A 24,976-nucleotide genomic window follows, 5' to 3' on the forward strand; every position below is an offset into this window, starting at 1 on the left:
CCACAGCCGTACCCCCGCCCCCAACGCCGGCAAAGCGGGCCCCCGAGCGAGAGTCCCCCCTGGTTCCCCCTGTGTCCTGTAAAAGAAGAAGATAAATAATTAAAAAAAAAAAGATAAAATTAAATATTCAATCCGTGGGCCCCCGCCCACCATTGTCAGACCCCCGTGTCTCAGGTCGTCGCCGCCCACCCGCCCCCGAGCGGCGCAAGGGGACCACCCGGGCAGCGGCCCAGTCCCGGGATTGGGGGAAGGGGGACCCCGCCACAAGTGGCAAGGTCCCCATAAGCCCAGCCGGTCTCGCACCTCGGGGGCACCGGACTGCACAGGGCCCATCCAGGGTGGGAAAGATGTCGGGTCCGGCCCCCACTAGCAGGCCGACCCCACTGTGTGTAGGAGTGTCAGTGTGTGTATATGTGCACTTGCTGGTGTGTTGGACTATAGTGCGTTTAAAATGGAGGGGTGGTAAGGCCCTGGGGCAACCACACTGCTGCTGAGCAGGGCGGCGGCCGCAGTGCACGAACCCCCCCCCCAGGCCCTAAGTGTCTATAATGTTATTAAAATTGGAGAGGGTCTCGGATGGAGCGGTGGCCGACCCTCATCCAAAGCCCTAGTGATAATGTCAGTGGGTCGTTGGCTGCGTGGGAGCCAGGTCCTTGCCAACGAGGGTGCAGTCGGTGCCCCATGCAAGGGCGAGGAGACCGCACCGGGGGGAGGCCCACCAGGGACCCGGTCGCTGCCCATATCGAGTCCCCCGCGGTGCCCGGCCAGAAGGCCGGGCAGCGACCACCCAAGACACAAATCCCCAAAACAGAAGGAAAAATAAATATATAAATAAATAAATAAATAAATAAAAATAAAAATAAAAATAAAATAAAATAAAATAAAATAAAATAAAAAAATAAATACACCCATTATGTGACCAGGGGGGACTCCCGGTTAGGACGCCCCCTCAGCGACATCGGGGCCGGGGACACCACAGGGATCCAGGAGCCAAAGGGGGGCCACCCCCCACCGCCCGAGGGCCCCGGGGCAGCGGCAGCGACCAGGGAGACGGAGGGCGAAGGTGGGGCAGAAGGCGCCACCCGGGCACACAGGAGCGGTAGCCGCCGGCCGCGCAGCCCCACCCCAGGCATGTGACCCCACCGTGTACGATCCAGCGCCAGTTCCCAGACACAGGGACGGATCAGTCCCCCCACCAACAGGAGGGCCCCCGGCCCAGAGCCAGGGACCGCCGCCCACCCACCCCAGCCGCCGCCCCCCACCCCGTGGCACCCCCCCCCAACCACCAGGCCCAGCCCCCCGCGTGGAAGACATCCCCCGCCGGGGCGCCCAACCCCCGACCCCCCACCAACCCGCAAGGCAGCCGAGCACCCCACGCCCAGCACCCCCCCCCCAGACCGCACCCAGCCCGCGGCAGCACGACCACGGCCGCCCACATCAACCAGCAGCCTCAGCTATTGATTGTTTATTGCTTAGTTATAGGATGAAGCAGACATTCCTACCAAGGAGGTGTGGTCTAACAGTAAGTTCCTATATTGTGCAATGTGCAGGTGTTGCTTTGTTTTCCAGTTTATGAGGATTGTTTTCTTAGCGATAGATAAGGAGGTGATCAGCATGCGAGATTCTGCCTTATCTGGGGTGATATCACTAAGGTCTCCTAAGAGACAAAAAGAAGGAGTGGCTGTGATGGTGTAACCGACCTGTGCTGATAGATCATTGCATACTATGTGCCAGAATTTATTTACTGGTGGGCAATGCCATACAGCGTGTAAGTAATTATCTGGAACATTAACTGTGCAGTGTGAGCAGGTTTGAGTGGTGGTCATGCCCATCTGAAACATCCGCTGTCCAGTGTAGTGGATCCTGTGGAGTATTTTAAAATGTATTAATTGTAGATTAGGTTGTTTTATCAGTGAAAAGGTGTTCAGGCAGATTGTTCTCCAGAAATTAGAGTGGGGCTGGAGAGACAGGTCTCTTTCCCACTTAGCAATGGGGATAGAAATAGTGCGATCTGTGTTTGTAAGGATTTTATATATCTTGGAAAGTAGTTTAGGAGGTGAGAAATTAAGGACCGACTGTACAGCCGGAGAGACCTCCATGTCTCTCAAACTTGTGTGTTCAAGTTTGAGTTTATTCTTAATTATGGACTTAATTTGCATGTATTCTAAGTAACAACTACTGTTAATTCCAAACTGTGTCACAAGCTCTTGAAATGGTCTAAAATTATTATTCTCTCTTATGTGTTTTACGTGAGTTATACCTTTATCTGCCCAATGTGTGAAGTTAAGTGCTTTTTTATTTTGTAGTAAATCAGGATTGTTCCAGATGGGCATACGACCGCACGGGAGAAGGGAAGAACCTGTGATTTTCAGAAATTCCATCCAAGCCGTCAGAGAGTGACTTATATTAACGCTTTTCATGCAGCTGTGGTGTTTTGGTGTGCTGATAAATGGCAAGTCTGCTAACTGAATATCACCACAATAGGCTTGTTCTATGACATGCCAGGATACATCATGTGGGCTAGGGTTGAACCACTTATGAATATACTTTATTCTGTTGGCAATATAGTAGTAATAAAAGTTTGGCAATTCTAGTCCCCCAGCATCTTTCGCTTTTTGAAGCGTCTTCAGACTGATACGGGGTGGTTTGTTTTTCCATAGAAATATTGTGACGTTTGAGTTCAGGGTTTTAAACCACTGAGCAGGAGGTTGATAGGGAATCATTGAGAAAAGGTAGTTTAGTTTAGGTAAAACCATCATTTTTACTGTTGCAACTTTCTCTAAAAGAGATATGGGTAAGTTTCTCCATCGAATTAGATCATTTTCTATTTTCTTTAATAGCGGGATGAAATTGAGTTGTATTAAGTCTGATAGGTTGGGAGAGAAATTGATACCTAAGTATCGTATGTTACCGGCTTGCAATGGTGCTAGAGTGGTTCGTTTAAATTTACAATTAAGCGGTAGCACCGTGGATTTTGCCCAATTTATTGAATAGTCTGAAATACAAGAGAAATTGTCAATAAGGCTGATAACTTCAGTAAGTGAGGATTGTGTATTTTGAAGAAATAACAATACGTCATCGGCATATAAGCTTATTTTATGGTCAGATGTTGAAGTTTGGACTCCTTTGATATTATCATTTTGCCGAATTGCAGCTGCCAGAGGTTCTATGAACATTGCAAATAGTGAAGGGGAGAGAGGGCAGCCCTGTCTGGTTCCTCGTTGCAGATTAAACCTTTGAGAGGTCTGGCTGTTCGTTCTGACTGAGGCGCACGGAGAGCTGTATAATGTTCGTATCCAGGATATAAATGAATTCCCGAAACCAAATTTTTGTAGTGTTGAGAATAAGAAACTCCAATTGACCCTGTCAAATGCTTTTTCTGCATCTAGCGAAACAATTGTTGTTTGTAGATTGTTGGCGTTAGTATAATCTATCAGATTGATAAATCTACGTACGTTGGAGGTTGAATCTCTACCTTTAATAAACCCTGTTTGGTCAGGATGGATTATATATGGAGTAATTTTTTCTAGTCGTCTAGCTATTGCTTTACAAATAATTTTAAGATCGGTATTGATTAATGATATTGGTCGGTAGCTAGTCGGAAGCGATGGGTCTTTGTCCGGTTTGAGTATGAGGCTAATGTTAGCAGAATTCATGTTTGATGGGAGAAGTCCAGTATTTAGGATCTCTCTAGCCATTCTATTATAGGTCGGACCAATAGTAGGCCAAAGTGCCTTATAAAATTCTACTGGGAAGCCATCAGGTCCTGGGGCTTTATTTACTGGCATTTGTGCCAAGGCTTCTTCAAATTCCTCCTGAGTGAGATCTGCGTCCATTGTAGTAGCCTGTTCCTGATTTAATTTAGGGAGCACAATACTATTCAGGAAGTTATCTATTGAGGCTTCTGAAGGATTATTATCGGAGGAATATAATTTTTTGTAGAAATCTCTGAAGCATTGGTTAATTTCTTCTGGGTTATGGGTTAGTTTGCCATCCAGGTTTTTGATGGAGGAGATTGTTGCTTTTTCTCTGTTTGACTTTAGCTGGCTCGCTAAGAATTTGCTAGAGTTATTATTGCATTCAAAGTTTTCAAGGCGTAATCTTTGCATTTGGAACTTGGTTTTTTTATCTGTCAGTTTGGCTAATTCTGTTTTTAGTTTGCATAGCTCTTTCCATACGTCTTCTTCCTGTTGGATGGCATATGAAGATTCTAATGTTTTAATATTATTAACTAATTCAGACTCCAGAGCTAATTCTTTTTTTTTTTTGTGGCATGAATAAGATATTATTTTGCCCCGCATTACTGCTTTAGCTGTTTCCCATAGAACATGTACAGGAGTTTCATGCAAGTCGTTAATTTGTAGGAATATTGTCCACTCCTTATTAAAGTATTTTATAAAATCTGAGTCTATGAGTAATGACGTGTTCAGCCTCCAATTCCAGATCGGTGCTCTAGGTGCCTTTGTAGAGACGGAGATAGAGGCAGGTGCATGATCACTAATAGTGATGGAGTGGATCCGGGCTTCCCGGATATCTGCCAAGAGTGAATGAATGTATTTTTTACGGAACAACTGACGATTGTTGTTTGGAAATTTTAGAAATAATAATGATGATGATGATGATGATGATGATGATGATGATGATGATTATTATTATTATTATTATTATTATTATTATTATTATTATTATTATTATTATATTAATAAAATAGTATTATTATAATAATATACTATTATTTGTGTATTAAACAAGTGAGCAATGTGCCACTGAATAATAAATGATAATTCTTTGAAGCAACTCTCTTTGGAAAGCAGACAAAGTAATGAAATGATTGGTCTATTTATTTCATCAGAACTAAAAAAATAAATAAATAAAAACTCAATGATCTTGAAAGTTCCTCCCTGAAAGTTCCTCCTTTTCTCTTGCACCTGTCGATGTGTGTAGCTAACACAAATTTGCAAATATTTTGTCGTCCTCATGGAATTAAACAGCACACCATGTTAATTTATCAGCGAGTGCTCTCTCTTTTCATGCAATTCATCACGCTTAACATGTAATGCTGAATCATGAAAGCTATGGAGCAAAAAATAATAATTACATAAACCACGAGTGAAATAAAATGTGTCATTCATTCAATAAAGATTTCATTCATTCATCTTCTATACCCGCTTATTCCTATTCAGGGTCACGGGGGTCTGCTGGAGCCTATCCCAGCTGTCTTAGGGCGAAGGCAGGGTGACACCCTGGACAAGTCGCCAGTTCATCGCAGGGCCACATAGAGACAAACAACCATTCACACTCACATGCACACCTACGGACAATTTAGAATGTTCAATTGACCTCACGTGCATGTTTTTGGAGTGTGGGAGGAAGCCGGAAAACCCGGAGAGAACCCACGCAGACACAGGGAGAACATGCAAACTCCAGACAGAAAGGTCCCAGGTCCAGGCCCCGGAATCAAACCCACGACCTTCTTGCTGTGAGGCGGCAGCGCTAACCACTGCACCACCGACTATTTTATTACTTAGTTGAAAATGCCATTTTATTTCATTTAACAAAGCATATCATTATTTCATCATGCATTTAATTGTTTTGTGGTCCTGTGTTTTAGTGCTTCATAATTGTATTCTGTTGTCAAATTTGCCCATCAAAGTCAGATTAGTAATCCTGTACATCAGTTTAAGGAAAACCAATTCTAGGTAATGGATTGCAGATCTTGTAGTGACCTGTTACAGTGGAAAGAAATGTATACATAATAAGTACGTCTGTGTGCCCGATATTTTAGCTAACACTAAACTTTCTGCACAACTGTCTGCATTGTGCTTTTTCTTCGGCCACAGAGAACAGAAACGTCTGTAGTTCTTTGTTCACCCATGGTACAGTTTCATAAGCTTTTCAGTTTTTAATACGTGTTAATGTAAAAATCCACACGCGAGGCATTTAAAAATGGCGGTTTTGGTCTTTCGTGAAAGACTGCCTTTGGCCAATCAGTGTCCTGAACGTTGCTACGTCACCCTTATGGTCTCAGCTCTGCTCGCTTCAAAACCCCAACGAGGCAGGTACCAAAATCCTAACCCCTGGGAACGTGACAATTGTTTTTTTCAATTGAAGTTTTCGTTATTTTGTTTGTTTTCGTTAACTATTATAACCGTGGTCAGGACCTCCAGTGAGAAGATCCACTGGAGGACATTTAGAGCAAACAGTCAGACAACAGCAGCTTCACCACATCAGCTGAAAAATGGAGTTTGGATGCTTTCAGCTTCAAGTCGTGGACAGAAAATGATGCTCACACTGTCACACTGATGTTTTCTTCTCCAACCTTCTCTCAGCTCCAGAGGTTGGTGGTCTGCAGGAGCTTCTACAGCAGCAGAAGATCAGTCTGGAGAGGAGATGTGAACGTGTGACTGAAGGTGAAGAAGCAGGAAGTCAAACTCTCCTCAACAGCATCTACACTGAGCTCTACATCACTGAGGGACTGAGTGAGGAGGTCAACAGAGAGCATGAGGTCAAACAGCTGGAGACCAAGAAGACCAAGAAGACCAAGGAGATCCTCCACGACCGTCCAATCAGGTGCAGCCAGATCTTTGAAGCCTCACCTGAGCAGCAGGGACTCAGGGAGTCAGAGTGGTGCTGACCAGGTCTCTGGGCTGGACTGGGAAGCCTTGGGGTCCCACTGGAGGAGCTGGAGGAGGTGACTGGGTCCAGGGAAGTCTCGGGGTCTCTGCTGAGGCTGCTGCCCCCGAGACCTGACTCCGGATACGGCAGTAGAAGATGGATGGATGGATGGATGGATGGATGGATGCCAGGTGATAGAGCATTTCATAAAAACAGACTCTGCATTATAACTTCTATTACACTTTAAATAACTCACTCCAATATAACTGCACTCGTCCTTCTCTCACATTACATTGGATCACAATGACCAAACAACACAACAAAGACAATGATCCAGCTGTACTGCCACGTCCAGACTCAGTGTAGGTCTGTAGGCCTCTTGGACCTTCATGTGAACCACTGCGTGTTGACTGGAGGTGAAACATGACTGACTGCTGTCCTCCTACCTGGACAATGCAATCTCACTTTCATTCTGCTGCAGATGGCCATTTTCATTTTACACCGTCCAAATTTACAGCTCAGGGCGCTGGGACGAATTCCAAATTGTGTGCAGATACAGGCCTACACTTCAAATAATTATGAGAAAAATCCAACGTAAAGAGAGCACTTCCATTAGGAAATAGTCAACATGAAATTTCGTCTTCTACTGACACCTGCTGGTCAAATTGAATAGTTGCAAATATTCTGAATAAATTGTCATCTAATTCTAATCCTAAACAATATGGCCATTCGAAGTGAAGTATTAAGACAATTAATCAGGTTTGTACTGCTTGATTGAACACATTCATCCCGTTCCAGTACACTAAAACCCACTTCCCTTCAGGACCGTGTCAGCGAAGCGAAAACTTCCTTGAGTGACGCTGTTTCCCAGCATGCAATGCGAGCTAGCGATTCACAATACTATTTCATCACAAACATGGATGTAAAAAATAAAAAGGGACGAAAAATGAAACTTCAGGAACACCAACCATTGCAATACAAGCAGAACTGGCAGAAGTTTTATATTATGTACACCATAATACAGCCTTCTGGTGGGCAAGCTATTTAATCCGTGTCTTCCTATGGCACTTCCGCGGGTGGAAGCTCGTTGTAGAGGTCACGTGCTGGGTGGGTCACCCCACCAACCACCTCGGGGAAAGTCTAAGACAAGAGCCAATCGTTACACTTGCAGGGTATCACCTGATACGGGTGAGCGAGTGAACAGAAAATATGGGTCAACATGGGCAGTCGTAACAGGAGAAGCTTGCTGGCGGAAATGATGCACTACAAGTGGATGTGACGCTCATGAGTGCGATGGATGAGGTAGAGCAATGCTCCAGAACCCGATTCAGACTACTCTCCCTCCACTGTTTTTGTTTTGTATGAGCGTTTAAAAAAAAACAACATAATGATAATCGAATAAGCTTTAGTTTATTAATCAGAATTAAAACAAGTTTGTAGATTTGTTATAGATGAGTTCCTTTGTTGTAGTTTGGCGCTTTAAAAACTATATATGGGATGTACCATGACCTGAGGGATTTCCTCATCCCATCCCAGCTTGGTTCTGATGCTGAATGTGAATGTATCTTGCTGTACATCCCACTGAGCTCCAAGGGCCCTCTCCATAGGGAGCTGGTCTCTGTCAAGGTTAAGTGTTTTTACCTCTTTAGCTCTCTGCTCTTCAGGAATGGCGGCCAGCACCGAGCGATGATTGCTCACCCACTTATTGAGCTTAAATCCACCTCTACCGCACAGGTCTGTTAGCTGCTGGTACAGATGTATTGCTTGTTCCACCGTGCTGACGGCCTTTAGACAATCATCCACGTAGAAATTTTGACAAACAGTGTTTATAACCTCGGCTGGGAAGTCATGCTGATTGTCGTCGAATGAAGCACAGCTTGGGGTGCCCCAAAGATGTGGACCAGCATCCTGTGCTCTTGTAGGTCCTTTGTAATGTCCCCATCTGGCCACCAGAGGAAGCGTAAGAAGTTTACGGCGAAAACTCTGTGTTACGTCCCGTCTAGGGGGACCGAGACGCAACGTGTGGGACACCTTCCCCCACTCCCAAGCCTCATTAATTTTTCACTGCAGTTGGCAGTTTCAACAAAAAACATTTTATTAATCAGTAAATGAAATAAACAAAACAACTTAACCGGTGGGCAGCAAAGGCTTCAGGGTGGGCCCAGGCCAAAATAATAAACCAAACTCCAACTAGCTCGCCTTAAGAACTAACTAAAGAAAGAAAGAGAAGCCAAATACAGAAAGGCTAACCTCCCTACATACTTAATAAACAGGAGAAAAGAGGGGACAAAGAAAATGGCAGCCCACCCCTACGGCTGCGTGCTCTAACGCCATTTCAGAAGTGACTAACTGCAGAGTTGGGAGCGGAGGAGGGATGACCGTCAGGCTGGCTCGACTGCTCCTCCTTCTCAGCCGTGGCGCGTCCAATCAGCAGCCGACATCCAGGACCGCACCTGCAAGGCGTCATCCACTCTCTCTCACACACACACACACACACACACACAAAGATAGAGGCACCTAGACCCACCTGTGGGTCATAACACCCCCTCCCTTAAGAACCAAACCCTATTAACATACCTACAAACAAAACTAAACAAGAAAACCCTGAGTTCCCCCAAAATAAGAATTTCGCAGCTAGTCCACATCTACACGTGATAATGCATCTGCCCCCCCCCCTCCCACACACACACACACACACACACACACACACACACACACGCACATATATATATCCACATATATATGTTAACCTCTTTCAATGAACTCCAAAACATACATGGTCAAAATCCATATTATTATTATGTTGTTGTTTTTTTAAATGCTCATACAAAACAAAAAAAGTGGAGGGAGGGCAGTCTGAATTGAGTCAGTGAGCGTCACATCCACTTATAGCGCATTATTTTCGTCAGCAAGCTTCTCCTGTTACGACTGCCCACGTTGACCCATATTTTACCCGTATCAGGTGATACCCTGCAAGGGTAACGATTAGGCTCTTGTCTTAGACCTTCCCTGAGGTGATTGGTGGAGTGACGAGCACCCACCTCTACGATGAGCTTCCACCCACGGAAGTGCCATAGGAGGACACGGACTAAATAGTATGGCTTGTCCACCTGTGGACACCTGTGTGGCTGTGTTGTGTTGTACATAATATAAAACTTCTTCTGCTTGTTCTGCTTGTATTGCAATGGTTGGTGTTCCTGAAGTTTCATTTTTCGTCCCTTTTTATTTTTTACATCCATGTTTGTGATGAAATAGTATTGTGAATCGCTAGCTCGCATTGCATGCTGGGAAACAGCGTCACTCAAGGAAGTTTTGGCTTCGCTGACACGGTCCTGAAGGGAAGTGGGTTTTAGTGCACTGGAACGGGATGAATGTGTTCAATCAAGCAGTACAAACCTGATTAATTGTCTTAATACTTGACTTGGAATGGCCATATTGTTTAGGATTAGAATTAGATGACAACTTCTTCACAATATTTGCAACTATTCAATTTGACCAGCAGGTGTCAGTAGAAGACGAAATTTCATGTTGACTATTTCCTAATGGAAGTGCTCTCTTTACGTTGGATTTTTCTCATAATTATTTGAAGTGTAGGCCTGTAGTTGATGAGGAATCACGGTGTGCTAACGCTACTCAAACAGCTTAGATGAAAAAAGGGAGTGTGATTTGGGTTTGTGGTACATTATGACAATCTTGGACTTGCAAGACTGAGGCGACGGTTCAATTCCCATCAATGTGTATTATATATGTGTTATTTAGCTCATCTATTCTACATTTTAAATAGATCACATTTGACATCTGACCCACTGAACACTTACTATTGAACATATTTTTAAACTCTGGGCTATTTAGTCTTGTTTTAGGATATAATATAATTCATTGCACAAACTGTCAGGCTAAGTATAAGAGCTATAGTCTACTACAATCAGTCGTGCCAAAAAAGAGACATTGTCTTTATTTTTCATTTTTATTTTATTGTGTCAGCATTGAACCATACAAGCATGTAGTGTTGTCCAACAAGAATGCATGGCGAATCAAATCCCAAACAACCTATGAAACAATGAACAGGTTTCCATTGCACTTCATTTTATTGAGCACTAGATGACCTCCTCGAGCACTGTGTCATTGAAGTCTCGAGTAATTAACCATTTTTTGAAACAAGTGGCGAAGCTTCAACAAAGCCTCGATCGGCCACTCTCTCTCTCTCTCTCTCTCTCTCTCTCACACACACACACACACACACACACACACACACACACACACACACACACACACACACACACACACACACACACACACGTAGAGGCACCTAGACCCACTCGTGGGTCATAACACTCCGTGTGGATCTTTTCACTCTGGGGGTGCTGGCGCTAGCCGTTTGCTAAGCTATGTACAGACAGCACCACCGCTTGCCGAACCACATAGTCACACCGTTTATATACAACAACTCGTCATCAATATCTCTAAAGTAGAAGTCAAGAACTTTTTTCAAAAACGATAACTAACTCAAAATTTTTTGTGTGTTTATAAAAACAAACTAAAACAAACTTAAACTGAAGTCATATTTCACTTCGTTTACGTCTGTCAAATGAATATTTGCCCAGGAAAATGTTTTAGTTTTACGCAGCAGCACCTAAATGCACCTCTCGTTCTGTGACGTCACCCCTCTTTCACAGCAGTATGTTGACGAGCGACTCGCGGCGGGAAAGTCCGATATGTGTACATATACGTAAGCAAACGAAGAAAAACACAACGAGAACGGAAAAACAACAAGTAAAACCAAGGCGGGACGGAAGCAACATGCACTGTTGACCGTCTGTACGGGGCGGCTAGCACAATCAAGTGCGGGCGAAGCAGCAGTGTTCCTGCACCTATCTTAAAGGACCGAGTTTTGGGCCACAGGTCTAGATCACCAATCGTCCTCCAGGTGAGGAGAACAACGAGGAGGCTCTGCGCAACTTTGTGCTAGCAAGCGGCTGTAGTGTGCCGGTGAGGTGTTCAGGAAGCACTGTAAAAAGAACGGACAGGTTACTACGTACCTATGCTAATAAGCCATAATAATTTAAATGCTAAAATGTCCGCACCTGATCCTCTTAAAACTCGGGCACACAAAGCGGATGTTCAGTGTCCCATTGACCACAATGGACCACTAAACGAAGCTTTTAAGAAAAATGCGAAATGAAGCAACTGAGAGCTAAAACAACATGCAAACAATGCCACAGTGCAGCTTTTCTCAAACGGGTCAATTTTGAAATCATTTTAATCAACTGTCTTCATTGATCAGAAGGTTTTTGCAGATTTGGAATTTAAAAAATTTAACTGCAGGAATCATAAAATCGTTTCATCAGTGACGTTTATAGAGCCATTAAAAAATTAAATATGTGCTGAACAGACGAACTGAGGTGTAAGAGGCCTGTGTGACCAGCAGGGGGCAGCAGAGGACTGACAGCCGCAAGTTCCTCCAGAGAGGCCTGAGAAGGTTCTGCACCTTCAGCTCCTCCAGGAGGTCCTCAGCAAAGTGTCAGAGTTTGTTGGTTTTTTTTTTACCTCGGTCGGCAGAGTCACAGTATGAAACTTGCAGCCAGGGGGCGCTGCAGCTCACTCAACACCTACAAGGTTTGAAAAGGAAAGTGAGTGGAATTCATCTGGAATGAAAAGAAAAGCACAACTACAGCAGAAAAACTGAACACAAAGACGCACAAAGTTTGAACTACACACTGATTTTCTTCTTCTGTTGATTCAAATGAATTTGACAGAAATAATATCTGAAAAAATAGAAACCAAATGTTAAATTTCGACATTTAAAAAATGGACAGATTCATTTACACCCAGAAAGATAAGAAGATATTTACCTCTCAGCCAATTAGAGCTGCTGCTCGTGTGTGTGTGTGTGTGTGTGTGTGTGTGTGTGTGTGTGTGTGTGTGTGTGTGTGTGTGTGTGTGTGTGTGTGTGTGTGGCTGCTCTCAGGGGTAGATCCTCAAAAAAGGGAGCGCAGCGCTAAAATGCGGCGCATTTTGCGGCGGTATTGCGGCCGCAATTTGCGCAACAGATGCGGGTATCCACAAAGGTTTTTGCGCTAATGACATGCAGGCGCAAACACGCCCACGAATGCGGCACCTGAAACAGGTGCGAATGTTGCGGTCTGGCAACCTGAGAGCAGTTTGTGCCAAAGGTTGTTGGTGAGTGCATGTGTTTGACAGCGAAACTCTGCTAGGATAAAAGCGCTCCTGTGCGCGCCTGGCATTACGATGCAAGAGGCGTTTATCACCAACACCTGAGTACCATTTGTATTTTTCATTGCCAATCTAAAATATTGGCATATATACTGTAGTCTATGCCGATCTATATGTAAGATTTGGGGACCTACATATGTAACGGTGTTATTAAGGTGTGTTCAATCATGTTAAACTTGGTTGGGGCACAGCCATGGCTCTTTATATTTTATTTTGTTATTTTATTTTGTATTTTATTTTGAAGTTAGCGCTTTGCATTCTGGGCGATCCTTAGTTCAGAGGAAGCCCATGAAGCAGGTGAGAGGTCTCCTCCCTGCTGAGACAGAAATTAATGCAATAAGTTGAGCTATGCTTCATGTAACTGTGTTTGAGTGTTTAAATGTGTGCTGGTGTCTTTCATTTAATTTTTTTTTTAAGCAAAGTTCGTTTTTATTTTTATTGCTATTAAAAACGATTAGCATGCTAGCATGTCCATTAGCAGCACACAGCTCTCATACAGAGCACGTTGTCTCTGCAGGAGGTGACCAAGTTTCACGGAGCAAGTTATGGTTGTGTCCATTCATACGTTTCAGGTATGTGTGTGTAACTGGAAGAATGTTACAGTGTATAAAAATGGAGCTTTAGGGAGTGAATTATTTAAATTGCGAATGTAATTTTTTTGTATTTTGTAGAAAAACGTATTTTATTTTTTAATATTATTTGTATTGTAAAAACAACCACTATATGATCACTACTTCAGTACAGAGGAAGCCCATGAAGCAGGAGGTGACCAAGTTTCACGGAGCAAGTTATGGTTGTGTCCCATTCTGTTTCAGAGAATAAACTGCTGCTCCACACCTGACTTCTGCAAGTCTTCATTATACAGCAAGCAGGACAGAATCGGAGAGGTCACACATATATATATATATTGCAGGCTTTTCAGAGAGGAAAGTTTCACTCAGAAGCCAGAAACACTTTGACAGACAGAAGCTACGCCTGGTTTTGGCCGGCGGTGTTTGCGTCTGTCAAACTGCGCGCGGACACGAGCGCAAACTCTTTCTGTATCTGCCATGGTTTGAATTAGGCATATTTGCATAGAAGGGGGCGTGTCATTTTGCGCGCAATGACTCATTTAAATACATTCAAATGAGTCTGGCGCAACCCTGCCGCTACTTGCGCCGATTTTCACGTTTGCGTCCTCTCTGTGGATCGGAATCACCGTTTTTGGCGCTATTTCCACGGATTTTCAGGCGCAAAAGCCGCGCAATCGCTTTGTGGATCTGGCCCACAGTCTTTTAAACTGGGACAGTCTTCACACATTTGCAGATTTAATTTTGATTTCTAAAGTACTGCATAGTTTGGCTCCAGATCCTCTGGCAGAGTTCACCAGCTAAAGAAACAGCTGTGTGTGTGTGCGTGTGTGGTTAGAGAGCGAGTCTGGACACAATTTGAACAGCTTGAAGATCTCGATTGAAGCAGCACAAGTCCTCCATGCAGACATCAGGTTGCACAGCAGTGGGTTGAGGACCACTCAGCTGCCCGCTGAGCTGCCCACTCAGCTGCCCGATGACAAAAGAACACAGAAAAAACAGTTCCTGAAAGCTCAACCCTCGGGGATTTGAAACAACTGATGAATGTGATATTCTTGTCCCAAGTTTAGTTGTGTCTGTTTGAAACAGGGAGCTCACTCACTCACTCACTCACTCACTCACTCAATCATTCACAGTGGTCTGTGATTTCAGGTAACGGGGAGCAGCTCAAAGCCCAAGTGGTTCTCCGTCAGGCTCCATGTTGAGTGGAGGCAGCAGCAGCAGGGTGAGTCCTCACTGACTCAAGGATCCACATTAAATGTGATACCAGTCAACAGGGTCAGTGAGAGGTGGACCAGTGTCTGTTTCACTCCACTGGAGACTCAGTGACATTGTTTGAAGCGAGTGTGATCGTCCTCCTGTAGGTGGCTCTGCTCTGCTGTGATGTGGAACTGGCCAATCCTTGATCCACAGTCTCTATTGCAGTGGGTGCAAGTGTGAATGCTTGTCATGGTGGTGGTGGTAGAGGTGTCAGGACGCGTCTTGGTGGTTGCTCTCTCCTTTCTCAGTGGCCTCTTTTTCCCTGCGGCACTGTGGACGTCCCTCTCTATTTGTACTGAGCCTTCATGGACCATCCTGCTCCACATGCCTCTCTGGAGGGCAGCCTCCTCCCAGGTGTTGAGCTTCAAGTGGCACTTTCTCTAAAGTGTGGTCTTCTAGTTAATGTTTATCACTCTCTTGAAGGTTTATCGTTCATGTTTTCTGGAATTTCTGGTGAAAAAAAGATTGTAGATGTTATTTTTCATGGGGATGAAAAGTGGATGAAAACTGTTTTTATCTTCATCATATGTTGAAAAAAGTCAAATTCAGTTCATTTGATTCATTTACTGGAAATGTCATATTTTAGTATATACAGACTATTGACGTTCCATGATTGCTGACTTTTTTTTTAACCTTTTTCCAGAGTGTGCTGTCATTTCAGGCAACACTTCCTGTATCAGAAAGACTAGAACCAGGAATCCTGAAACACTAAAGCAGCAGCTCAAAGTCCAACACGGTCGTGTTCACCTCCCGCCCCTTACTTTAGTCGCAGATCAGAGGCGCGGCGTGTTGGTCGGTCACAGCCAACGATCCATACACTGGAAGAACCCAAAACGCTGGGAATTGGACATGAGATGTGCTGCGGAGACCAGGACCAAGCAGGTACGGATGATGAATGAATGATAAGATATGATACGTTGTTTCATCAGGAAGTTGGTTCACCTGGGACGGTCGGCACGTAAGCCCGGGAAAGAGATGTGTACCTGCAAAAGACTTTGTTCAGTGTGAAATGAGTGAGTGAGTGAATTGGTGAGTGAATGAGTTGGGGTGGTGTGTATGGGTCTGGATACCCATTCATTTCCTATGGCGGTCACTTTTGACCGGGAACACCACAGGTGTTGATTAAAACACTCAAAATTCAATGAAAAAGGTCAAAATTAATTTTATATGTTCAAGTGCATAGTGTGTAAGGCCTTGAGGCAATCAGATGTAAAACACAATATTTATGAGTGTGTTAACTTGTACATCAATCAGATTTTACCCAAACACGACAGGAAGGTGAAGAGGAGGTGAAAGTGAAAGTACAGCCACCACCAGTGGACACACAGACCTGGAGAGAATTCTTGGTCACCTCCACAGTGTTGTTCCTCCAACAATGATTCTCACCTGCTTTGTGGTGCTTCTTCCCCTGGTTGTGCAGCTCAGCACCAAGTAAGTTTCTAATGGCTTCACAATGCTGTCCAATATTTCTGCCGTTTGGTACAATCTGCCACTTATCACAGTCACCCACTAATTGTGTTTGAAGGATCTTCTATGACAATAAACAACTTACTGCTGTGTAGGACCAATATATGAACGCAAGAAGGTGAAAATGAGGAGATGAATCTCAACTGTGAGACTGAACGAGTCATTGAATGAATTCTCTGTGTGGATTCATATTTGGCAATAACCCTGATTCAACTTCATCCAAGTATTTTTGTTTCATTTAAAGTGACAGTGTACATTGATCACATGATCAGCATCAATTGCAGCAGATTTAGTCACAGGTTATTCCTGTGGCCTTGTCCTCTGTTAGCACCCCCTATTCATAAACTGCAGTCTGGGACATAAATAGATGACGTCTTCTTTTCTATTGAAGAAGATTCAGGGAAGTGAGTCTCTTACCATGCACAGAACTGACCACATCCTTTCCACAGCTGGGGATGAAATCAAGGTTTCAGTCTCGTCCTTGGTCCCAGTACGGACTGGACAATCCACCACGCTACCCTGCTGGCTCCATCCACCACAAAGTGCTGAGGATCTTGAGATCCAGTGGTACCGCAATGATCAAGATGATTCCCAGATCATGGTGTACAAGGAGAGGAAAATAGTGTATGCAGGCCAGAACACACCGTATGAGGGCCGGGTTTCATTCGGCACCAAGGACGCAGCATCAGGTGGGCTGGCATCAGGAGACCTGAGCCTCCAACTGGTGAACGTCACTGTGGAGGACGCAGCAGACTACACCTGTTATGTGAGCCGCGATCAGGGCTTTGACAAAGCAGTGATGGCTGTCTCCAGTAAGTACTGTGAGGGAAACTAAAGCAAACCAAACACAAGAATCCTGATGCCTTGAAGTCAAACATCTTCTGACCTTCCTCTTTCTCCACCCTGCTCCTCAGAAACTGGAGGTCCTGTGCTTCTGTCAGCAGTGTGGAGAGATGACAACACAGCGAATGTCAGCTGTGAGTCTGGAGGCTGGTATCCAGAACCCAGGCTGCAGTGGAGGGACTCTAAAGGGGCTCTGACAGCAATGAGTCTGAAACACAGCAGAGACTCCTCAGGTCTGGTGTCAGCCCACAGCTGGCTTCTGGTCTCCAGCTCCTCAAAGATCTCCTGCTCAGTGGGTCTGGATGGTGAAGAGGCCAAGGAGGCCAGTGGGTATCTGGTCCAATCATCCCAACCCAGTTACCAGAGTTCAGGTCTGAATTTCCTTCTCCTGGTTAGGAGCTAACTGCATTCTGTTGCTTGTACATGTGGCAGGTGATGTCATGATTTCATGTGGAAACATTTTCACAACAAGGTAGCATGTGGACATTTATTGGAGACAAAAGTTGAAATAAGCATGTATGATAAACTCTCCAAGGCAGCTGTGATACCTCTGTTGAATAAACACTGTTGGCTTCCATCCAGCTGGAGGCACTGGAGGCACTGGAGGGTCTGCATGGGTGGCCTTCACTGTGCTGCTATTGGCCTGTTGTGGTTCAAGAGGAGAGGTAAACCCTGATTGGACATCATATTTCTATTGTTATAAATATAAAGTGCCCCAAAATCCCACTGTGTGCTCAGATGACTGATGAGTTTCTCTTTGTAAACAGTAAAATTAAAATCATCTTCTGTTTCAGAGATATTGACCAGTAAAATGAAGGATGAAGAGAATCAATGCAGTGGAGGTAAATAGGAGTGCACATTTTATTCCCACACATCAGTGAAACATTGCACTGTTTGTTGTGATTCTGAATGTTCCGTTTAAAGCAATATCAGAAATAAAAAAGTACTTTGAATGAGTCAAAGCAGTGAATTCAGCTCCTGTTGTTTCTATGTGTGTCCACCAGGGAAAGACCATCCTTTACCAGGTGAGTCTCACTCTGGAGATAATGAGTCTGGTCAGCGTCTTTGCCTCCAACATTTTCTCTGTTCGTTCCACTCCAACCGTTGTAGTCCTTGGTGCTTCGATAGTCGCTCTGCATTGTTTTTATTTCTCCGGACACTGTTTCACTGTATGGCGACGGCCACCGGCTGCGAAACCAGGAAGGCTTTTCATTGTGTGTCGCTCCGTCCGTCCGGCTCTCTTTGAGCTTTTTCTTCGGCCACAGAGAACAGAAACGTCTGTAGTTCTTTGTTCACCCATGGTACAGTTTCATAAGCTTTTCAGTTTTTAATACGTGTTAATGTAAAAATCCACACGCGAGGCATTTAAAAATGGCGGTTTTGGTCTTTCGTGAAAGACTGCCTTTGGCCAATCAGTGTCCTGAACATTGCTACGTCACCCTTATGGTCTCAGCTCTGCTCGCTTCGAACCCCAACGAGGCAGGTACCAAAATCCTAACCCCTGGGAACGCGACAATTGTTTTTTTCAATTGAAGTTTTCGTTATTTTGTTTGTTTTCGTTAACTATTATAACCGTGGTCAGGACCTCCAGTGAGAAGATCCACTGGAGGACATTTAGAGCAAACAGTCAGACAACAGCAGCTTCACCACATCAGCTGAAAAATGGAGTTTGGATGCTTTCAGCTTCAAGTCGTGGACAGAAAATGATGCTCACACTGTCACACTGATGTTTTCTTCTCCAACCTTCTCTCAGCTCCAAAGGTTGGTGGTCTGCAGGAGCTTCAACAGCAGCAGAAGGTCAGTCTGGAGAGGAGATGTGAACGTGTGACTGAAGGTGAAGAAGCAGGAAGTGAAACTCTCCTCAACAGCATCTACACTGAGCTCTACATCACTGAGGGACTGAGTGAGGAGGTCAACAGAGAGCATGAGGTCAAACAGCTGGAGACCAAGGAGATCCTCCACGACCGTCCAATCAGGTGCAGCCAGATCTTTGAAGCCTCACCTGAGCAGCAGGGACTCAGGGAGTCAGAGTGGTGCTGACCAACGGCGTCGCTGGGGTTGGAAAGACCTTCTCAGTGCAGAAGTTCACTCTGGACTGGGCCCAGGGCCTGGAGAACCAGGACCTTCATCTGGTGCTTCCTCTCTCATTCAGGGAGCTCAACTTGATCAAAGAGCAGCACTACAATCTTCTGGAGCTGCTCCATGTTTTCCATCCAACGTTAGAGAAGCTCACAGCAGAGCAGCTGCATGTCTGCAAACTTCTCTTCATCTTGGACGGCCTGGATGAAAGCAGACTGGCTCTGGACTTTGAGAAGAACCAGGTGGTGACTGACGTCACTCAGAAGAAGTCAGTCAGCGTCCTGCTAACAAACCTGATCAGAGGAGATCTGCTTCCCTCGGCTCTGCTGTGGATAACATCCAGACCTGCAGCAGCCAATCACATCCCTCCGTCATGTGTGGACAGGCTGACAGAAGTACGAGGCTTCACCGATGACCAGAAGGAGGAGTATTTCAGGAGGAGGTTCAGAGATAGAGAAGAGGTGTCCAGCAGGATCATCTCCCACATCAAGGCCTCCAGGAGCCTCCACATCATGTGTGAGATCCCGGTCTTCTGCTGGATCACTGCCACAGTTCTGGAGAGCATGTTGAGCTCAGAGCAGAGAGGAGAGCTGCCCAAGACCCTGACTGACATGTACTCACACTTCCTGCTGGTCCAGACCAAGAGGAAGCAGCACAAGTATGGAGGAGGTCCACAGGAGCTGACAGAGGCTGACAGGGAGCTTCTTCTGAAGCTGGGCCAGCTGGCATTTGAACATCTGGAGAGTGGAAACATCATGTTCTACAGTGAAGACCTGGAGAAGTGTGGTCTCAGTGTGACTGATGCCTCTGTGTACTCAGGAGTTTGTACAGAGATCTTCAGAAGAGAGAGTGTGATCTTCCACAAAACCGTTTACTGCTTCGTTCATCTGAGCGTCCAGGAGTTTCTGGCTGCAATCTACAGCTTCCACTGTCACACCAACAGGAAGATGACAGTAGATGGTCACTATGGAGAATCCCTGAATGAGTTCCTGAAGAGGATGATGGAGAAATCACTGAAGAGTCCAAACGGTCACCTGGACTTGTTTGTTTGCTTTCTCCATGGACTCAGTCTGGAATCCAACCAGAGACTCTTCGGAGGCCTGCTGGGTGTCACTGACAACCATCCAGGAACCTTACAGAAGGTCATCTACCACCTGAAGGAGATGAACACTGGTGATGTTTCTCCTGACAGAAGCATCAACATCTTCCACTGTCTGCTGGAGGTGAAGGATCAGTCAGTGCATCAGGAGGTCCAAGAGTTCCTGCAGTCAGAGAACAGATCAGGGAAGAAACTCTCAGCCATCCAGTGTTCAGCTCTGGCCTTCATGCTGCAGATGTCAGAGGAGGTTCTGGAGGAGTTGGACCTCAACAAGTACAACACAACCAGGGAGGGAAGATTGAGACTGATTCCAGCTGTGAGGAACTGCAGAAAGGCTGTGATATATTTAAGGTACATAAACACTGTGTGTGTGTGTGTGTGTTTAAACTCTATGTGCTGTCATTCTTGGCCAGGTCTCTCTTCTAAAAGCGATCTTGGATCTCAAAGGAACAAACCTGGTTAAATAGTTCTAATAATAATTCAACTACAGAAAAGAGTTGTCAGAATAATCAATAAAGTTCCCTGAAGCACAAATCAATGATTGATAGAGTCAAAGATCTTCCAATTCATAGATATAGTGGACTTGAAAACATTAGAAATACTATTTCCAGGAAAGAATGAAAATCTTGCGTTCAGTATTCTAAGTTTTTTAAAGTGAGAGAAAATGAATCCATGTTCAGAGGGTTGAGTGTCTTTGAATGATGGAAGGTGAGAAGCATTGTTAAATATAGATGTCTTTCTTTTTTGGGAGTTCCATTTTGGAATGGGATCAGTGACCATTTGAAAATGTGTGCTTCTTTGTTGAGTTGAAAAAATCTTGAAGGGAAAAATACTTGATGATGATGAGGAAAAATGATTGAATTGTGAGTCAATGATGAAGAATAATGTCAAGCATATTTTGTTGAGTTGCGTTTCTCTTATTTTCCTTTTTGATTTTGTCTGACTAATTATTCCAGCTAATCTTATGGACTGTATAGGAGAGGCAAGAATCAGCTTGGGCTTCAGCCTGCTGCTTTTTCCTTCACACAGTTGTTATATTTTTCTTGTTGTGAGTCTTTAGAATGTGCACATTTGTTTTGGAAGCTTCTTTTTCATTGTTGTCAGTTGATTGCACAAGATTGATTGGATTTACACTGTCAACCAAAATCAACTATTCAATCATTCATGATGATGATGTTGATGGTGATGATGATGATGGTGGTGGTGGTGGTGGTGGTGGTGATGATGATGATGATGGTGGTGGTGGTGATGATGGAAGCAGCAACTTCTCACTCTGCTCTCCTTCATTCAGTGTTCAACTCTCAGTGCTTCACTGTGCAGTGGTGTCTTCAGCTCTGCAGTCCAGCCCCTCCCACCTCACACTGCTGGACCTGACTGGCACCACCCTGAAGGATCCTGGAGTGAAGCAGCTCTGTGCTGGACTGCAGAGTCCAAACTGCAGACTGGAAGTTCTCAGGTCAGTTCCTGCTTTCTACTGGTGGACAGTGTGTGTCAGCAGATGACAACTGGTGTGTAACGCTGCTCAGTGTGAAGACTTTGAAGCAGATATTAAAGATTCATCTAGACAAAGTGGATGTTGATATTTTCATGTCAACAATCTGCAGCCAGAAAAGACTTTGGATGGTGGAAGAAAGTGTGGAAAATGTCTCCAGTCACTTTGGCGCTCAATGGAAGTTGTTGATTGGTGATGAAGGTCACATGACTGAGCAGAAGATCCTGTGAAGAAATATGAGAGGCAGATTAATAGTGCAGCAGTATTTCTTCATCTTGTCCTTTGAATGTGTTTGACTTGTAACAAAACTCTGATGACTGAAAACAGCCACAAGCACACAAAGGACTCGCTGATTATTTTCCATCTTCACTGCTGATTGGCTGCACACTGACTGACACACTGCTGTTGTTATTGTGTTGACAACACACTGGCACAATGACTCCTTTGAGGGAATGACTCAGTGATCCCAACAGCTGCACATCTGGCTCATCAACAGGGAGAAATGACTCTTAATATGACATTTACACCACGGATGAAATCAAACATTGATTCTTTATTCAGGTTGGAGAACTTCAGGTTGTCAGAGCTCAGCTGTGATTGGCTGCTCTCAGCTCTGAAGTCCAACCCCTCCCACCTCAGACTCCTGGACCTGAGTCAGAACCAGCTGCAGGATTCATCAGTGAAGGTGCTGAGTGGTTTTCTGCAGAGTCCAGACTGTAAACTGGAGACTCTGAGGTCAGTTCACCCTCTTCACGCTACAACTTCTATCACTCTTGTTATTGTTGTCATGATTTTCACTTGACTGCTGTTGGAAATGCAATTTGCAGTCACTGGTTTGTGTTTGAAATGTATGAAACTGGGTCCTGTGTTTCCGCCCTTTTCCACGGCGAAACAATGAACACAAAGTGTTCAGTAGATTTTAGTTCAGAAAAACGCTGCTCAGGTTCAAAGGATGGACAAATATTTGACAGGGACGGAGAGAAGAATTCAGGAGTCCAGTGGTGGCCAGTGTTCACTGTGTTCACTGTTGTTGGTCACTGTTGGCTGTAGAATCTTTCAGCGAGTCGCTGCGGAACGATGGTGTCGTTCACGCCAGACCTCGGTGGCCGGCTCGCGCCTCACAGCAACCGTTTCGGCGTCTGGTCTATTTTCTATTTTATGCGCGAATTCTGCTTCCTTTGGCCACATCCCATCCCTGTCAAATAGGCTTTTCAGCTGTTGCAATACTGAAGGCTAAGTACAGAGCTAAGCTCCACATTGAGCCTGGTCTGCCAGTGGCAGCATCAAGCCTGCAAGCCCACTGTGAGATGTTGTCCAAAGCAAAAGAGGCCCATTGCAGCCACTAATACAGTAACTCTCACACACTCTCACTACTCTCGCCAAATACCTGCATTTCTTCTTTGATCTACATATTCAACTCAATTGTTTTTGTATTAGTGAAGTGAAGTGAATGGTTATTTGCACAACAGAATAACTTGATAGAAAACAGAGGGAATGTTGATGATAAAAAGTTCATTTTCTTTATTAGATGTTACAAAAGTGCTTTGCCAGAAAAGATATTTGCACAGCAGAAAAGTGAAAGTTTAGGGTGAGAAGCTCAGCCACCCGGGAGGAGCTCGGAGTAGAGCTGCTGCTCCTCCGCATCGAGAGGGGCCAGCTGAGGTGGCTCGGGCATCCGTTCCGGATGCCTCCTGGACGCCTCCCTGGGCAGGTGTTCCGGGGAAGACCCAGGACACGCTGGAGGGACTATGTCTCCCGGCTGGCCTGGGAACGCCTTGGGGTCCCACCGGATGAGCTGGAGGAGGTGACTGGGGCCAGGGAGGTCTGGGCATCTCTGCTAAGGCTGCTGCCCCCGCGACCCGACCCCGGATAAGCGGCAGAAGAAGAAGAAGTTAACATCCTTTGTGCAAGCACATGCAAAGTTCATTGGTGAACACTAAAAAAACAAAACAAAACTGTTTGAAATTTTGGGATGCATTTTCAGTAGTATTCCTTCAGATCATGGGGTGTTTCATCCATTTAAAACTATACACCCTCACCGAAGGCGGCCAGCTCCAGGGTGATCAAACCTGAGCTTGCATCCCATGCCCAATTAATAGGAAAAGCTTCCTTTTAGGCTTTGCCTTTTGGAGCCCAGCAGGGATCCTTCCTTTTCAGCCAGAGCCATTAGCTGCTTTTTTCCGCTGCTTCTGATGCAGCTTTGATGGCTGAACGCTGGCTCTGGCTCCTGAATCCCAGGTCCTTCAGTAGTTTGGCGCTTGATGTTGCCACGAAACCTCTGCATTGGGCGTACTTCTGTGTTCCAGCCACGATGTTGAGCTTCAGCAGCTGGATCGGCATATCGCAGGTGTTTCCGCTCATTTGCCTCATCCACTGCCTCTTCCCAAGGCACAGTGAGTTCAATGATACAAGCCTTCTTTAGGGAGGGGGGGCAGAACACTAAATCAGGTCTTAAGCTGGTGATGGCAATCTCTGGAGGGAAAACAAGCTGCCATCCAACATCCGCCAGCAGTTTCCAGTCGCGAGCCAAGTCCAGCTGGCCTCTCTCTGATGGTGTGGAGCTGCCCCTGCTTACCTTAGCCCCCTCCCGGAAAAAACACAGTCTCCCATGGGGGGTTGGAAACTGGCTGTGGTTGGGAATTGATGGTAGTGCGCTTGCCGTCCAGGGAGGATGCAAGGGCCTTTAACACTTGGTTGTGACGCCAAGTGTACCGCCTTTGGCCGAGGCTGGTTTTGCACCCTGTGAGAATGTGCCTGAGGGAAGCTGGCATGACGCACAGGGCACACTCCGGGTCTTCACCAACCCACTGCTGGAGATTGGTTGGTGTCGGAAGGACATCATGTAGCTCTGACCAAAAAGCTGAGGCGGCTTGCCCCCATTGCCCATACGTCCTTCCAGCTGAAGTTCCTCCTCTCCACACTTTCCCATCGTGTCCACCGCCCCTGCTTGCCAAGGGACACCGCCTTGGTCCACCTCAAAGCCTCCTCCTGACGGCGTACTTCCTCCACCACCGTCAGAAAAGTGAATTGATTGTGAAATGAATGTTCATGATAAAAAAAGAATGTTGGTTTTGCTATCACAAAAAGTGTTGTGCACAGCAGAAATGCGTAAAGCTGGTGAGAGGAATGTTCATCTTTTATGTTGTTTCAGTAAATTTGAAAAAAAATATTTAGTCACCATTTTGTCTGGGTTGGTGTGGGGGGGGGGCATGAAAAATTTCCTTCCTCCAAGGTGGGGCATGACAGAGAAAAGTTTGAGAACCACTGGTCTAAAGGCACAGTGTGTAAAATCCTGCCATCTTGTGGTCAGATTTCAGA

The 24,976-nt window shown here is 45.3% G+C and overlaps 2 long non-coding RNA genes and 1 pseudogene across 2 annotated transcripts in view; 2 read left to right on the forward strand and 1 right to left on the reverse strand.

The window, feature by feature from the left end:
* Positions 1-5,412, reverse strand: part of LOC142881689 (uncharacterized) — an 84,642-nt gene extending 79,230 nt beyond the window's left edge. Inside the window, exon 1 of the long non-coding RNA XR_012925619.1 lies at positions 5,166-5,412. This is a non-coding gene — a long non-coding RNA (uncharacterized LOC142881689). The remainder of the gene's footprint in view (positions 1-5,165) is intronic.
* LOC142881690 (uncharacterized) overlaps positions 1-24,976 on the forward strand; it is a 125,412-nt gene that overhangs the window by 6,049 nt on the left and 94,387 nt on the right. The window lies entirely within an intron of this gene.
* The window catches only part of LOC142881683 (NLR family CARD domain-containing protein 3-like), a 101,564-nt pseudogene continuing 94,387 nt past the window's right edge, over positions 17,800-24,976 (forward strand).

The sequence above is a fragment of the Nelusetta ayraudi genome, unplaced genomic scaffold (genome assembly GCF_046127955.1).
Source record: "Nelusetta ayraudi isolate G7.1 ecotype Tasmania unplaced genomic scaffold, CSIRO-AGI_Nayr_v1 ptg000216l, whole genome shotgun sequence".
Lineage (NCBI taxonomy): Eukaryota > Metazoa > Chordata > Actinopteri > Tetraodontiformes > Monacanthidae > Nelusetta > Nelusetta ayraudi.